This window comes from Anser anser (assembly GCF_964211835.1).
Source record: "Anser anser genome assembly, chromosome: 21".
In the NCBI taxonomy this organism is placed as follows: Eukaryota; Metazoa; Chordata; class Aves; order Anseriformes; family Anatidae; genus Anser; species Anser anser.
In genome coordinates, this window is record NC_139742.1 from 9,083,540 (window position 1) to 9,101,156 (window position 17,617).

At 55.7% G+C, this 17,617-nt stretch overlaps 1 long non-coding RNA gene across 1 annotated transcript; it reads left to right on the forward strand.

Annotated features, from left to right (window-relative positions):
• The first annotated feature begins 407 nt into the window (after positions 1-407).
• LOC310884791 lies at positions 408-5,543 on the forward strand. Its single transcript, XR_014574409.1, has 2 exons — positions 408-1,520; positions 2,202-5,543. It is a non-coding gene; the product is annotated as an uncharacterized lncRNA (long non-coding RNA).
• Positions 5,544-17,617: the final 12,074 nt, after the last annotated feature.

Sequence of the window (17,617 nt, forward strand, 5' to 3'; positions counted from 1 at the left end):
AACGAGGCAGATTTCGTGTGGCTGCAGCTTTTCGCTACGAACGTTTCATGCCGCCCTGCTTGGCAATTAAAAGGCGAGGAGCCGGGGTGAGAACAGTCCTGCTAATGATTTGCAGTCAGCTCCTTTGAGCCAAGTTGTCTTTGCAAAGCCAAAATTATATCGTATCGTTCTCCAGAAGCTACCACAGAAGTTAAATATTAAGTGGCTTAAGTTGCTGGAAACTTCCGTGGCTCCGACTGATCACAGGTCAAGGATATCGTCACCGGGACCGTCCTTGATCACAAGCAATAGCCAAGCCCATGGAGAGACTAACAGCAAAGCAGGACCATAAATCCAGCCCATAATCTCCAGGCTGGCCCAGTCCAGGCTTCACAGAAGCAGTGGAGAAGCTGCCAGAGGTGCCCATAAATCCGGGGGGGACTTTTGGGGATGATGCTGGAGAGCCACCCCTTGGTTTTCAGCGCCTCACCCAGCCATGCAGGCAGTGCCTTCCCTGCCCCAGCGCGGGCAGGATATTTTGTGATTGTCTGCCCTGATTTCACCCCAGGAATTTCCCGCAAAAGGAAAAGGGCCACAGGCTAGGAGCTACAAGGGGGGGAAGCCACCAGGAACTGGGCACCAGCCTGCCTTTGTGGGGCTGAGCAAGGGCAGGGAGCTGCCGGTGGTTCAGCGGCGAGGTTTGTGACGGAGCAGAGGGCAGGCTGGGCTTGTCGGGATGGAGCGAAAAGCTACAGGCTCCTTCTCACCACTATTATTAATATTCGAGTTAATTAACTTCACTGAGGGCTGGAGGAAATTGAATCTCAAGAACAACCTAAGCCCTGCTTTAGATTTTAAGCCATTTGGAGCTTTGATTCGAAGCTTGTGCTTTTATTATTATTATTTTTAAATCTCTTGATTTTTTTTATGCAAACACCTGGCCCACTTTAGGGGCGATATAACAGTAATAAATGATTCTTTTTAATTGGCCGTCAGCTGATGGGGAGCAGCAGGCTCCCAGCTCAGCAGAGCACACTGGGGGGGATTTGGTATCGGGGCTGGAGGTGCTGGGGGGGTGCCCCCCAGCATCCCAGCGTGGGGGCTCCTGGCAGGTCAACACAGGGTGGCTGAGCAGGGCAGGAGAGCTTTTGTGAGGTTAAACAAAAAATAATAATAAAAAAAGGAAGCTTTTACAAGCCAGGGCTTAAGGACGTGCACTCCCTTTTTGCCCGTTTATTAAGTAATAATGAAACACTTTTGTCAAAGCTTAGGCACCAAATTTCTGACACCAGATGAGCTCTAAAGCTAATCAGGGCCTGGAAAAATGGGAATATAATTAAGGCTGCTGACAGCCCTGTGTCATTAACCTCGCAGCTCTCAGGTGCCACGCTGAACCACAGCTGCAAGAGATACTGTATTACGGGTAGTTGGTTTCAGCTGTGGAAATGAATTTGGCTTTTAATGGCTCTGTAATGTCCTCAGAGCTGAGGCACTGATGGTCTGTGCTGGAGCAGCCTGGCTGTGTCCTTTGCTTCTCCATGGTAAGCGAGGGAGGCTCTCTGCATCCAGAAAAAATGAGGTTTTTGTGGGTGAGGGTTCAGGCTGGGGCAGTTCTGCCGTGTCCCCTCCTCCCCTGTGATTAATTATTATCATCATTAGGAGCGTGGGTGTCTGCTTTGCCCCAGCACCTGGGATTCCTGCCTGTACCCTGCCGTGTCTCTAATCCTCTGATGTAAGCCCTGTGAGCTGTGGGGCTGGTATCCAAGCCACCTACCTGCTCTGTGACTCAGTGTCCCATCACAGAGCAGAGGCAGGAACGGGGGGCGGTTTGGGGGGGGTGCTCTGAGGCTCACCAATATGTCGAGCCCATCCCTTTTCTTAGGGTTATGTTGCTGTTTGCACAGCTCTGTCCCATTGTGAGGTGGCCATGCTGTGGCCTCACCGCCATGAGGACCCATCACCCTGTTTGTCTCCTGCCCTGAAGGCAGCTCCTGTATGGGGGCACCCCAAGACCCTGGAGAGCCCCCGGTGCTGTGGGGCTGCACCCCACTGGCTTGCAGGCACAGCCCCCCTCTGCTCTGCCCCAGCACTGTGGGATTCCTACTGGTGGGAAACTGGGGGAGCACCAGTCCTGGTGGTGGTGCAATGTTTCTTGTGAATTTTTTGTTTGTTTGTTTTAATGGTTATATAAATTTTCTCCTTTTGGGGACTTTACTGCTTAGAAGGTGAGGAAGTGGGAGCGGTTGTTCCCACCCCTTCCCAGCACAGGCCCCTCCACATTCTGATTAAAGCCTGCGAGGTGAGTTGGTGGGACATCAGCATCATCTATTGCAGCCTGGGAGCACCTGGGCTGCTGCCAAGATAAAGACAGCAGCAGCCCTCGGCTGGATCTTCTTATCTGGGGAATCTCAGGGCATGTTTCAGCCGTTTCGCAAGGCAGGTTTCGCAGACAGGTACCCTGGGACACAGAAAGGGTAAAGGAAGGCAGACGCGTCACGGCCAGGAATAGCACCAGGGCATCCCATGACCCAGGCATCTCCTGCAAAAAAAAATAAAAATGAGATAACATTTCCAGCGACGGGCGCTGAGCAGCCTTGGGAAAGCACAGCGAGGGCCCCTGTCAGTGCCGCCTCTTAAGATGATCGACGTGCTCTGGGTGTTGCTCGCGAGCACGCCACGCTCTTCTCTGAGCACGGGCTCTCAGATCTCTCTTGATGCAAAAAGCACCTATTAAGAGCTAACGAGCAGCGTGACACCCAACCTGATCCAGCCCTGACGTTATTTGTCACTCACCTTCGGCTGTCACTGCGGTGGCATCTGCTGCCCCTGACCTCCTCGCTGCGTCTCACACCTTCCCTGCAGCCTTCTCGGTTTCTCGGGTGCAAAACTCAAGCCTTGGACGAGAGCAAAAGCAGTCAGTTGTGTTCTCGCCCTGTCTGCTCTGAAAGCCCCGGAGCGTGCCTGGTGTGACCAGGGCCGTAGGACCGGGGGAGTTCATGAGAAATTAAAAACAAAAGCGCCTTTATCCATATGGGACCTCGTGAGTGCTCACATACCCTAGCGATTCCAAGCGCTCCGTGTATGGTTCTTACTTGGTTTTAACTCAATTTCTTTGAGATGCAAATCAGAGGGATTATATTCAGAGGCTGCATCAGAAAGTCTTTAATCCAAATGGGCTATAAGATTTATTTAGAAGAGCCAAATGTCTTGTCTGGGACAGAAGCAACTAAGCTGAACTGAAACAGATGGACATGAAGGAAATTAAGCAACTCTAATGGTCTTATCCAGAGTTTCAAAGTATTTGGGCTTCCGAAAGCTCTAGCTCCTGGAAGCACGTGATTAGATGGGAAGCTCAGGTTTCATTTAAAAACAGGCTTTGCAGTTCACTGAGAAAAACAATAATAATGTTTTTATTCCTCCTGTGTACAGAGAGAAGGCCGCCTTCCAAGTTCTGACTCTTCAGCTAGGCTTACAACGTCAAATGGAAATATATTGCGGAGGGTTTATGAATCCCTCATTTTTATAACAGTGTCGTTATTTCAGCAGGCCGGATTCGGGATTTTGGGAAACCCGATGCTAGCAGTACGGCTCACAGACAGTTGGGTTACTAACACAGGAGAGAACTTCCTCGGTCTGCTGAGGTTTGTTCCCTGCAACACCCTGTTCCTAAAGGGGACACCTTGGGTCTCCTCCGAGCCTGGATTTTAAGGAGGATGCCAGCACTGCAGGGCCAAGGCTGCCTCTGGTTGTGCTGGCAGAAATGCCTTCCCTGGGATGTTTGGATGTGTTTGGTCTGAGGCTGGCTCCGCAGAGAGCAGAAAAAAAGGTGTGAGGACAAAATCCCTACTGCTTACTGGAGCATTTCTGTATCACAGAGAGGGTAAAGTAGCATGGGTATGGCCTGGGGAGAAAAAGCTTAGGTTTGAGTTGGTTCCACACTCTTTAGCTTCTAAGCTTTAAATAATGTCAAGGTGTCTTTGACACTAGTTATTAAGGAGTACAAACTGTTACTGGATGCATTTCACAACGCTTCCTGAGGCTCTCCAAGCAGTGCTGTGTTAGAGCCAAGGCGACCACCAGAGGATGAACGAATCCCTGGGGTTAAGACCAGGTTAGAGGCTGAGCAGGGAGGACGCCTTCCTTTGCAGACAGTGGGGTCCGTGGCTGCTCAGGGCGCTGGCAGCGAGCTGATGCCATCTCTGCGAGGGGAAAACCATCTGCAGCCCAAGCTCGCGGCAATAGCTGGCAGCAGAGCTTCTCGTTGCATCTGAAAGCAGCCCTCCTGAACCATCCCCTGCTTGGCTCACTGAGCAGAGTATCTGGGGGGAGAAAGCTCGCGTGTCTGTGCGTTTGCCATCCTTCACCCCGGTGCGTTTGGATTTGGATGAAATAAAAGGTGGGAGAAGGGGAGGGAGAGCGAGGAAGCGTGAGAAGGAGCTCATCCATTACTATGCTGTGCACAAGGCAGGAGGTCCTGGCCTTCTGGTTTGAGTGCTTATTCCCCATAAAATACATCTGAGAGAAATCAATACAAGAAGCATGCAAGAACTTAAATCAAAGCACAAGGAAGCGGCTCTTGGCGAAGGGAGCGACCTTGCAGAGAGCTGTCAAAACTGGGGGACAAGCCCTGTACACGCAAAACCTGCTGGAAAAACCCAGCAAGGCTGGTGTGCAGGCTCCTCGGGCTGCTGCGTGCTTCCTTGGCACGGGGCTTGGATGCTCTGGTGTCTGCAGGGAAAAGGACGTGGACGGGGCAGCTGGTTGTGGGCTGGGTAACCAACACAAGGACAAGCTGGCGGTTTTCCCCCGGAGCAGCAAGGAGAGCTGATGTACTCTGGGTCACTTATTTAGGCTCCCCAATTACATGGGGGATAAGGAGACCAGAGCTGCACGCAGCTTGGCGATGCACCGCATCCTCCAGGCTCCAGCTGTGGCCATGCAAGGCCTCAGCCCATGGGAGCAGCCCAGAGCAGAGATCCTCAACCAGTCCATGTCCTGCCAACCCTCCCTGCTCGCCCATGACGATGATGTGGGCAGAAAGCTGTTTCCAGCAGCCCACGTCCCCCCCCTCCCACTGTGTCCCCGCAGGCAGGGCCACCTTAGCACGCAGGTGCCTGCCGCTGACCCCGGTGCCAGGTCGCAGCGCCGTGCTGCAGACACCATAAATCTGCAAAGGTTTTCTGCAGTCAAACTCCACCTCTGCAGACCGCGGGGCACATGTTCCCATGCTGGGAAATCTGACCCCTCGGTAGCCTGAGAGACAGGAGAAGCCTGGGTTTGGTGTTTTGAATAAGTGGCTTTTTATCTGAAATCCCTTTGGGAGCATGAGCTCAGTAACCAATGAAATTATATCTGTTGTTTCAAGCAGTGAAGAAAACTTGGCCTGATGTTTATTGAGATTTATGGCTTCCCTTGAGCTTAATTGTCTTTGGGAGCCCTGGATCTTTTTAACGGTTCAGCTAAGTGGTACTAAGAAGGATGGTAATGGTTTGAGCAGTCTGCCCCCTTAGCATATCTCTTTCTCTCACACAATTTGCTGATATTTGGGAAATATAGCTGATGCACTCCCCTCCTGAGGTCACAGTTATTCACTGGTGTGAAACTTCAAGAGACAAAACCAGGTGTGAAAAGCTCCCAGCGAGTGTTTCCTTGGCGAGGCGATGACGTCCACCCGTCAGGGCCATGCACTGGGGACAGGGGGAGGAGGACACGTCCAGGCTCTCACTGGAGAGGGTCCCCAGGACCCCTGCAAAGGTGCTGCGGTCCCCTCCGTGCTTTGTGGTGCTCTCCTGGAGCCCGTCCTTCATCCTCCTGGTGCCCTTCTGCCTGGTGGGGTCTCATCTCTGCTGTGGGCTCCTGGTTCTGCGCAGCTCCAGCTGCCCAGCACAGCCCAGCATCGCTCACTGGCGGTGGGTACTGGGATCAACCTGGGGGCTTAGGAAGGAGGACACCACCTCCTCCAGCTCCTTCCAGTGGTCTGAGCTGGGAAGGGACCAGCTCCTCACCTGGAACTCACCCTGACAAGCAGCTCGGTGTCCCTGGTGGTCCTCGGATGCAGCGCTTAGGAGGGAAGCGTCGCCCTTCGCACGTAATTATTTCTTGACCCTGGAGCCTTTCCATTTCTTATCGGTGGTGACCCTTGGGGTCTCTTATCTCCCCCCAGCCGCCTAAGGAAGCCGTCGACCTGTCATCGTGGGCAATGACCTTAGCCTCCCCCCTCACCTCCGGGAGCTGCCCTGCTCGCTCGGCCGGGTGCGCAGCGGGGCCGTGGCAGAGGTGCCCGCTGCCCGGAGCTGGGTGATTACCGCACCCGTTATGGTTCAGCGGGCACCTTCATTAACAAACCTCAGGTTTCAGAGGTGCCTAACTCGGCCGTTGGAAACCACAGCTGGCTGTAACTCTGCAGCTCGTCTGGGCTTTCAGCTCATCTCCGACTGCCTAAGCGGTTTACAGGACGGACGGTAAACAAAGTCTGTTTTGTTGGGGGTTCGCGTGCTTTGAGGAAAAGAAAGCAAACACGCGCTCACTGGGCTAATCTCCTGGATGCAGAGCTGGAGGCTGACGGCTCCTTCTCGTGTTATGCTGACGGGGTTTTTATCTCTGAAATGGCCCAAATAACGAACGTGCGGAGTCCTCCTGTGCACGCGCAGCCCTGGCTCGTGGCACCGGGCAGGGAGCCCTCGCACTGGGGTGGCACCTCCAGACAGCACGGAGCAGGGTGCACGGACGTCTCAGGCTGTGCTCCCCCCGCTAATAACTTTTGGAGCTATTGGCCAGTTCCAGCATCATGGGGATAGAGCCTCTAAAGACATTATTTTGTGACATTTTCCATGGCTACAACCCATGCCCCTGCAGCCCCTGTGCTGACCTGCACGTGTGCCTTTTTCAAATGTCCCAGCTACGGGGTCCGTCCCAGGACCAGCTCAGTATATTTGCTGCTGCCTGGTAGCTCCCGCCTTGCATCTAGGTGAATAAATAAACCCACAGCCCCTCTCACCTCTGAGGGCTTGAACATTTCCCCTAGCGCAAGCCTGGCTTGCAGGAGGAGCAGCCACGGGAGGGAAGGATGGAGTTAAATTCCACAGAGGTGTAAGGAGAGGAGATGGGGTAAGGTGATGAGCTGGGGCATCAAAGGGAGTGGGCAGACAACCTCCAACTATAACCAGCCCCACCCGTCAATAAAACATCCCCTCTAATAACCCACGGCCCTCCAGAGCAAGTGAACGCAAGTCTTTGTGGGGGAGCTGTGGGGCACACAGCCCAAAGGGAGGCGGGGCTGGGGGGGCAGGCTGCTGGGCTGTGGTGTGCCCCCCAGACCCCTCTTGGAGCCTCCCTCAGTGCTGGTGCAGGGGTTCGTGGTGGTTTTGGGAAGCTGGATCCTTGTGCTGGGGTCTTCCAGGTCGGTGGGGGCTGTGCTGCTAAAGGGAAAGATGCCCGTGCCCTGGCACCAGAGCGCCCTTTTCCTGCAGCCACCTCCCAGCAAGGTGCTGGGAATGGGATGGGCTCGGCCATCCGAGGGAACGGCTTCGGGGCTGGCGCTCACCGTGGCATCAGGCCTTGGGAAACAGCCCTGCTCGGCATCCCTCCTGCTGCATCCCCAGCGCGGAGCCGAAGGCCACCTATGCATCTCCCAGGTGTTTTCCCACCCTGGGGAACTGCAGAGGAGGTGGCAGCTTTGGCTGCAGGTTGTTGCCGAACTCGCTCGTGGATTGCTAATGATGTTTGTGAAAACCCTGAATGAAGACCACACACGGGAGGCTCAGGCGAGCGAGGTATCTTAGACCTTGAGGGTACGAGGCAAAAATGCTTTTGCGCCTGACTCATCCGCTCCGTGCTAACTCTGACTCATAATTACTGATTTCGATTCAGACAAAAGATTTATCTGCATTCAAACACACGGAAAAGGCTGATGTAGCCTGCTATCCAAGAGGGGAGGTGCTGCTGCTGAGGCAGGTGGCGTGCACGACAGACTGGCACTGGCTTCGTGGTCCTCACACGTGGGGCTGGGATGAGCCCCGAGGATGGGGACGTCCTGGTCACCCCCATCCCTGCACAGAACTGGCCATGCTGGAGGGCAATGTCCTTGCACAGTGCGACTTTTGCAACAATAGCCTCTTTTTTTTGCAGAGTGCTGGCTGGGTCCCAGCTCTCCCTATTCCCCTCGGCTCTGGGAAGACGCTGCTGTCCCCAGGGATGCCTCTGTCCCCTTCTCCTGAGACCCTGACGAAAGAAGGCAGCTCCGGAGATGAAGATGTCTTGTGAGCGGGACCTGAAAGCGTGTTTATACAGTTCCTCCCCTGCCAGCACAATAGGTGCTACACAGCGGGCCAGCCATGCAAAGCGAACAAGAAAAGCCTGCTGAAGAAAAGCTCCAGCAGCTACAATACCCATTAGCAGGGTGGATTAAGCCCGTAGCAGTGCCTGGGCTTTGTACCGGGGCAGCTCTGGGCTACAAGCACACAGCGTGGTGGCAGGAGCCTACAAAAGCCCGGCTTCTGCACGATCCCACTGCCGGCAGTGCTAACCGTGCCCGTGCAGCGTTTAATCCCCATCCGTCCCGGGACCGTGCCGCCTCCTGCCCTGCCCGCGCCCTCTCCGAGTGCCCTGCCCGTGCCACCTTGCCCCCCTGCTGCTCAGCCCTGCTGGATGCTAAGTGGAAATTTCCCCCCCGTGCCAAGTGTTAAATACTTATCAAGCTAATAGAGCGTCTTCGCGGAGGTGCGTACATGAGACAACATGTTACCATAATTAACAAGCAGCTGGAGTTGGCACCGCTCTCCGCCGCAGCTGCTCTCGGCAGCTTCCAGCTCCTTTCCCAGGGCTGTGGCTCTGCCTCCCCCCGTGATAGTGGGGGCACGCCTGGGGTCCCCTCCTCTCGGAGGGGATGGTCGCGGTGGTTTCGAGGCCAGGGGCTGCGAATCCTGGAGGTCTGGGGACTGTTTCTGAACTGTACAGGGAGTCTTGGATGAGTGGGTCTGTTCTCAGCAGGCAAACCATTATACGGGGGGTGAGGAGCCACTCCGGGAAGTTTTGGGGTGCTCTGAGTTCAGAGGTTTAGGGAAACCCAGTGCTGGAGGGCGGTGAGATACCAGGAGCAGTGCCTTGTCCATGTCCCACCGATGTGGCCACGGCATCTCCCTCGGGTAGCTGCAGCAGTCACATTAGTGCGGGGCTGTGGGGCTGGTGCTGGGGCAGAGGTGTCCAAGCGCCACCAGGATCTGCGTGATGGGTGCCGGAGACTGTCACTGCTGGTGGCACCAACACTGGAAAGAGCTTGGGAAAAAGAGAGAAGGAATGTGATGGGTTCGCAAGCCCAGCTTCAGGGAGGAAGGTTGCAGGGTGGGCTTGGGTTGGGGGAACAATTTGCAGAGTTTGTCTGGTCAGGTGTATCTGCACAGCACCCATTGCCTTTTATCTGGACGATGAAGATTAGTTCGCTCATCCATCTCAGCCCTAAGCAGAGCTCCCGCACAAAAACCTTCCCATCCTTTCTAATTGCCTTGAGCTCCCTAACTTCCCAGCCCCAGAGAAGACGTCTCAGCAGTAGAAGTTTGTATCATGACCTACATTACTATTGGGTTTTAAATATAATTTTTTTTCACTGTGCTATACACTAGCTTTCCACATGCAAATTGCTCTGAGTGAACCATTTATCTGGAAAATAAAGGTTATGTTCTCAAAAGGCATTTAGTTCCCTTTCTGAATGATTGAGCGAGTTTTCCACTGAGAAAACAAAGGTCTTTAACACAGTCCAAACCAATGACAGGGAAAAAGGTTCAGGTAAAACCCCTCCATTTATTTAATAGCTCCCCTTTCCTCATTCATATTTACAAGATAAAAGGGGCTCCATCAACCCATTAGAGTTGAAATACGTGTCCTGTCTTCAAGGAAAGCAAATCCCATCTGGCATCCCTGGAGGAATATAACCTTAACTTCAGCTTAATGCCACATTAGGGTATCTCACAGATTCCGCCTGAGATTTACCTGCCTCAAAGGGAGATTTATTTTGGAAGCAAACAGGCTGATGTGACAAAGCGCCTTCCACGAGCACCTTTTGGCGAGGAGCACGGTTCCCACGCCGGGTCCGTCCTGCCCCTCGGGGCTGGGGGGGTGTCCTGGGTGCCACCTGCCACCAAACCGGGGACACGGGGCCGCGCTTCGAGGGGCTGCTGCTGCCCCGGCTGCTGGTGCAGGCAGCCTCAGGCTGGGGTGGGGAGGTGGGAACCTGCACGGGGCTCGCTTTGCCGATCCCGCAGCCGGCTCCCAGGGCGAGGGTGTTCCCGGCCGCCCCCGCGGCCACAGACCCCGTCTGCGCTCCGCGCCCGCAGCAATCCAGGGAGCAGTTTTTAAGGAAAGGCAGGTCCGGCGTCTGCCGAAAGCACCGAGGTTCTTCCATTTGCCTGGGAAATCAGAGGGTTTTCCATGATGAAGATTATCGCTGCTGACACATCTCTGTAACCCCATCCCAGCACCGCCCGTTTCCCTCATCATCCTCCGACGCCTTAATGGTGGTGGTAGCTGACAGCAGGGAGAGGCTCTGTCTCCCTCTCACGTATACCGTAACCTCGGGGACTGCAGCAAAGTTGGGCCCAAAAAAGCAGCAGGGGCTGGGGACCTGCCCAGCTGCTGGTGGGACGGGTGGGTGCGGGTGCTCCCCCGTGGCTGCAGGCAGCTCCAGGAATGCGGGGACGGGGTTACTGCACATGCCGTACCCAGCGTCCGCCGTACCTGGGTGACTCCCCTCCCGAAAAACGCTGCTCATACGCAGTCCTCTGGGGCAGCAAAAACAGCGATGGCTCGGGGTGGAAAGCACAGCCTCGCTGGGGCTGCTGGAAGGCTCTGGAGGCTGCAGGTTTTATGGAGAGTGAAACGACGCAGTGCTTGTCTAGGGCTCAGCCAAACAAAGCGTGCTTCTGCACAGAGCTACCTGGAGGTGCTGTCTGGTAGCACTTGGTTTATTGTTATTGCTGGTTTTACTGATACTGATAGTAATAGATGAAGGTTTTGTAATTATTGAATCGATCCTGAATCCTTTTAAATGTGCAGGATTGCTTTAAAAGTCATGGGGCTAAAATATGAGAAGTCTGGGGCTCCTTGCTTGCCTGTACCTTGGATGGTGCCTGGAGTCTTTCCTTCAGAGCTCACTTCTACAACAAACGTAAAACCTGGGAGGTGGGTGAGGTGGAGACACAAGCTGTGCCATGCGAGCCCCTGGGCACCGGCTGCTCCTCAGCTCCTGGCTCCCTCTTGCCAAGCCCCTGGGCTGCAGAAACCTCGGTGTGTGCTGGCAGAGCCTCCCCAGCAGCACCGCGGGGAGAGGCAGCAGATGCCGGGAATACCTGCGAGCTCCTCGCCTCCCGCAGCACCGTGCCAAGTGCACGTGGCAGGACGGGGGGGATGCAGCCCCTCTCCTGGGGGAAATCCGCCTTCGAAGGGCTCTGAGGTGCAAATCCCCGATGCAAAACCCGCTGGTGGATTTCGGGCCAGGGCTGCTCGTTCTCAGGGATGTTGGGCCCGGGGAAGGGCACGGCCGGCATGCTGCCGTGTGTTACCAAACTGCATATCATCAGGCTGTTGATGTACACACTGTTCAGCCTGAGAACGAGAGGGCAAGTCAGCTGCAGGTGGGTGAAACCTATCTCCTCTCCACTGAACTGGCCTGCCTGACTGGTTTTTTATGATTATTTTTTATTCTGTCTCCAGTTAGGCAATACACTTGCCTGTTAGAAATATCGCCCTGGGCTGCCAGCTCAGCGAAGGAGAAAAGCGGGTGTGTGTTACCGAGGGAGGATGGGGGTCACCTCCCTCCTTGGGGGGGCACCTCTCTCCTTCCCCTGACCTCTCTGGGCTGCTGCATCCGCCAGCCCTCCTAGCTTGGGCTGCTCTCTGCTGCTTGGGGGGTCCTCGGAGCTGAGCATCCTTACGGGGGGATGTCCTTGGGGTAGCCCCCAAACGCCCCCTCCCCAGCTCTGGGGAGACGGCTGGAGCAGGTCGCTGGACTGGGGTGGGTGAATTTCAGCCCAGCCAGCAGTTTGGGATCATTAACCATCAAGGTGCCCCTGGGAAGAAGCAAAAGGTATTTGGGAAAATTTGCTAACAGACTCTAATGACTTAATAATCCCTGCCGGAGAGAGAGCGGCAGGTTATGTGAATGTCAAGTTTGTTTGCTTTGCCGAGAGCCGGCTGCTGTTAGGTAATCAGAGGGTGTGACCTCCTTCACGGGGAGAAGGCAAGGCAAGGAAAGGAAAGCACGTGCCCGCTGCTGCGCCGGGATGGGAGCGAACGCAGGCACGGTGATAGGGATGTCTGGGGGCCCTGGCAGCCCCAGCTGGGGAGCACAAAGCCCGGAGGTTTTGCCCTCTTTGGTCCATACAGAGGACATGAGCAGCATGGCCAGGGATGGGTGAGGGGCTGGGGATGCTCCCAGGGCTCGGGATTGCCACGAGCAGCACAAGGACTGATGTTGGGTGTATCTTTCTGCTGTGCTGATGCGTGCTGCCCGGGCAGTGAATGCACATCCCTGATGGAGCTGTGGCACAGCACGAGCCCCTCTCGGCCAAGCCTCCCTCTTGGCCTGCCCAGATGGGGAAAGCCGTCCCGTTTTGGGGATGCCATCGGGAAGGTCTCAGCTTCACCTGGCTGAGTGCTGAGGGCTGGGATTTGCTGACTACTGGGGGCTTTCCTTGCTGGGGAGGCAAAGTCAGGGCTGTTAAGCCGTGGCACGACTTTAAGCACATGTTATTTGACACGTCCCACGGCATCCTAATGGCCAACCTGCTCCTGCTGGTGTTGGACATCTCCCTCGGGAAGCCGAAAGGAGGCAGGCGGGTGCTGGCCCCCTCCCTACAGCTCAGTCCAGCAGCAGGGGGAGCGCAGACCCCCACCCCCAGGAGATCAGGGGCTGATGCTCTGGGGTGGGGGGGGGGCAAGCTGTCGCGTTGCATCCCCAGCGCCGCTCCTCAAGCCCCGGCTCGCCCGCCACTGCCGCTGTTTGCAGAGGCGCCTTGGCAGACGTAGCTCTAGGCCAAGTCGCGGGGCGGCCGGGGAGGCGCAGCCGCAGCCTGGCTCCAGACCCCGCTGCGGGAGGTCTGGGTGGCGGGCGCGTGGGCGCCGAAGGCATCGCGTGCCAGCCGCGGCTCTGCCCCGGGGCCTTCCTCGGCACCTGTGGCCACTTTGAACCCCAGCCGCAGCCCGGCGGTGCCAGCGGTGCGGGCAGAAAACATGGGAGTGCTGGGGCTCGGCGGGCTCACGCCCCTTTTTACGACCGTTCCTCGGAATTTGGGGGGCAGGCAGCATCTCCCAGCAGATGCGCGTCCTTGTAAATAGGGGCGTGCCGGGATCCTCCCGTGAAACAGGGCTGCGTTGCGAATCTCTTCTACCATCTTCCCTGCTCCTGCCTTCTGTCTGCTTTCCCAGGGCTGCATGGAGCCCGCTACCATGCTTTGGGAGGTTTGGGGAGGATGGCACTGGGCAGGGTGCACCCCAGGGAGCAGGGCACCCCCGCACAGCACCCAGCTTTCCTGCTGGGAAGCCCTGGATGCAGCCAGGGGCCACAGCGACTGCGAGAGAGTGCAGGCAGCTCCAGGGGAGCACGAAACACGCTTCTGCAAAAAAAGAGAAAGACAGACAGACACAAAAAGGAAAAAAGGAAAAGGCTTCTGAGGCTTAGAGCTGGATATTTATACACTTGACATAAAGGATATTTCTGCATTGAAGTAATAAGCGTGAGTCAGTAAACCAATGGGGAAAGGGTGTTCCCTTTGCAGCAAAACCTCAAAAGATCAAAGAGCTTCTTGAGCGGTTTAACATTTTGAATGTTAAATGAATTGGTTTCCCCTCCCTCTCCCCCTCACTCCCCTGCCTTAAAGTTTTGAAAAATAAATGGTTTGGTTTGGGCTGGGAAGGGAAGGGAGCATTTTGGAAGCTCAGGGGAAGCACGGTGCTGGCTGGTTTGAAATGCCACGGTCGCGGGCACGCTATGCTGGGGTGTGCAGAGTCCAGCTGAGTGCTCGGGGGACATCAACCTGCTGGGGACGGGGACACGAGCTGTGGCTGGTTTATGGAAACTGGCTTTTTTCTCATTTTCCAGACCTGCTCCTGCTCCAGTGTCTGTCCCACCTGCCCGGGCTGGGGACCTTCCTGGGCAGCTGCCAAGGTAATGCTGAACAGGACAGTCCCAGTGTGGCACTGCAGCTTGCAGGTAGCACAGACTTGCAAATGATGCTACCAGGGAATGTTGTCCTTAAGCTCAGCTGCAAGCAGATTTAGGAGGGCTCGTGGTGTGGAGACCAGCTTGTGGCCATTTCATTTTGGTGCACATGGCACAGGCCGGCTTCGGGAGCAGAAAAGTAGTGGAGCTTTCAAGAGAAGCCTCCAAGGCTCTGGAATACGCTGGAGTTTCCGCAAGGACAAGGTATAAAACCCTGGTCCCGGCACACCAAGCCCCCGTGCCATGCCCACTGCTGGTGCTGGCCTTCAGGCAAAGCTGAGCATCACCAGGTTTCAGCAACTCCTTCCTTCGGGAGAAGCAAATCCTGATATTTCTGTGCGTACACAAGCAGTGAGCTGCTGCAGGCTGGTCCCTGTCCCCTGCCTGCAGCAAGCAGCCGGGGCTGGCGTGCCGGGCATGTATTCGCCAGGGAGGGATGGGGCCTTGTCAGCGGCCCTCGGACACACGTGCATTTCTGGGATCGATAGGCTGGAGTAATATATTGCACCAAGATAACAAATCACTTAGCTTATTGGGTCTTAATTAAGCCTCTTTTATCTCCATGACAGCCACACACCTGGGCTATCGCCCGGGCGAGCCGCGGCCGAGCGGCGGGGATGCTGCGCCGGAGCCCGGCGATTGATGAGCCTCTGCTGGGTGGAATTGCTTCATTGTGCTCGCGGCGCTCGGAGCCATCCATCTCCTGCCTCCCTGCGCCCGTCCCATGCCAGGACCACCGGCCGCTGCCCCCTCCTCCTGGCGCCGCGCAGGACAGGGGCAGGGGACCCCCGGTGACATTACCCTGGGCTCAGGTCACCGAGCTCGGGGAAAGCTGCCCCGTTAGCCCCCCTGGGTAATAGATACAGTTGTTATAGTCCCTGACAGCGCGAAATGAAGACCTACATCACCATAATATATTGTCAGGCTGCGAGCACGCTGCGGCCCCCGAGATGAATGAATGCAATATCTCTGCGTGCGAGGGGGAAGGACGGGGGCTTCGCCATGCCGCTGGCCTCTGGGCGAAGAGGCAGAGCCGCTGCTTTGTGCGGCTGCGGGAGAAAAGGCATTTTTTATTGGTGATGGGGAGGTTGAGGGTGTCCCATCCCCACGGAGCCGGTGACAGAGCCAGCCCGCGGAGGGGAGCACTTAACAAAGGGCCGAAATGCCCCAGCGGTGAGTTCATCCAGCAGTGAAGTAATCTTGCCCCTGCCTCGCTGGCAATTTATGGCTCTGGGGCAAGTGCCTGGTGCAGCTCCTCTAAGCCAGGAGCGGAGGGAAATCTTCCAGGCCGGGGGAGGTCTATTTGACTGGAAGCACACGCACATGACAATAGGGATCTGAAGCACGTCTTGCATTTAGTTTTTTGAAAGTAGGACAGTTTTCGCTCTGAAGTACGACTGCTGGTGTACTGGCTGGGAGTGAAATAATGAGAGCTGGGAGTTGCGGGTGACTTACAGCCGAGCAGACGAGTCCTGCAGGACTCCTCTGTTCCTGCAGCAGTCACCCTGCTTTAGGTTGATGCTTAAATCCTGTTCCATCACGGGCTGCTGCTGGGACTCCTCCTGCCTGGCAGGCACAGCGGAGCAAGAGGCAGCCCTTCCTCTCTGCTTAACCCGGGGCGGGCTGGCAGCGGCCCTGCCTGCACCAGAAATGATTGGAAACTGGGCTTGTTTTGTGACCACAGGCAACGATTGCTTGGAAATCCTCCCTTTGCCCGCCTATGGTATGGCAACGGCCATATCCAGCCTCTCCTGATGGTTTTTGATTCCTGCAAGAGCAGTTCCGAGGTGCGGGGCTGGGGTGCTCCGCAGCACGGCAGATATCGCACGTATGCAAATGTTCATACCAAACAATAAAATAAGGTTCTGGGCTGGAAGACGAGCAGCCGGCAATTCGTTGTGGCATTAAACAAAGTCCAAAGTACTCACAGCACACAAAATCCAACCAAAGGGCAACACCCTTCTGCTGCTCCTGAATTGTCATGGCTACTTACAGGTTTTTTGGGTGCACATGAGGCAGATGATGCAGGAACTGCCAATCCCCATGAGCTGTTGACAAAACCTTCCTCTCCAGACTCTCTCAGCAGGGGCGCATGGCATTTTTAGAGTCGTTCCAAAGAGGGCTGCCATGAGCTGGACCTCTTTCTCGATTGCTTGTGACCTTTCTCATCAGGTAGGCTAGGATTCGTGGCAAGTTTTGGGGTTAGATGTGCTCAGCCTTTGCCTTCCCCTTGCCAAACCCTTCAGCCAGAGCCTGACTGTGGAGTTGCTCGGTGCTTCGGGGGCGCTGGAGTGGCAGCGTGTGATGGGCAGGGCGAAAACCAACAGGGTTAACCTTTTGGGGCCAAAACACTCACTTTCTGACCAGGGGGTGCCAACCCGAGCAGCCTTCATGTCACCGCACGGGTGCCTGCTAGCTCCTCACTAAACACTTCCTATCCTTTTGCCACTAAAAGCCCGGGATCAGTGGGTGTTATCACACTAAGCACCACGCAGGTGGCCACGTGTCATTTTTGCATCTCCCTCTCTTTGCTCCCGAGTCCTCCAGCGCTCCCCAGGCACACGTGCTGCCGAGGGACGCGGCTCTGCTCTTTTCCTTGGCCGTTGTTGTTGCTCGGAGGTTTTTCTCTGAAAGGTGAGGCTTTTCCTCGCGCTGGTGCTCGGAGCCCGTCTCCGTCGGTGATATACGATGCCCTTGTAATCTCCGGTGACATAAATTTTGCTCCTGTTTGTCTCCCCATGTCATATCCTTCTTGTGCCGTGTCTGTTATTGTGTCTAGCTTTGCGGTCGCATTTCAGCATTTTCCGTTGTTTGTCTCCTTCACCTGAGGATGTCCATTATGGGATGTAACAGCTTTAATAGCTTATAAATGGGAGGCTGGAGTTTTTATGCTTCGGGGAGTACTGCTTACGGCAGCCACCATTCATGAGTGGCATTTGCCACTGCTTAGTACCTCAACCGGCTTCTTCCCTCCTCATTTTAAGCCCAGGGACAAATAACTCATGGAAAGCTGCTGGCCCTTGCCTGAGGTCCAATTTGTACCTGCAGGCATCCGCAGCTGGTGGCTGGGGGTTGTCCCTTGTCCCCTCCAAGGCTGTCCCAGAGCTGGGGATGCTCAGCCTCCTGGTCCTCCCAGGCTGGTCCCCGAACGGTGCCCGGCACACTGGGGTGCCCAGGCAGCCGGAGCCAAGGCTCAGCATCTGGGAGCAATTGTTCGCCTTCCCCTCATCAGCACCTCTTCCCGAGCGAAGCGCTGTGCAACCAGGATCTAATTAGGCAGGCTAATCTGAAGGAGGTACTACATCTCCATGGAAAACGGCTTCAGTTTGGCTTCTCTGAATAATAAACAAAGCACTTGGGCAGATGATAGGGCATTTAAGTGTTTACTCTTCAGAGCATTAAGTGCTAAATTTGTTTTTAGCTCTCTTA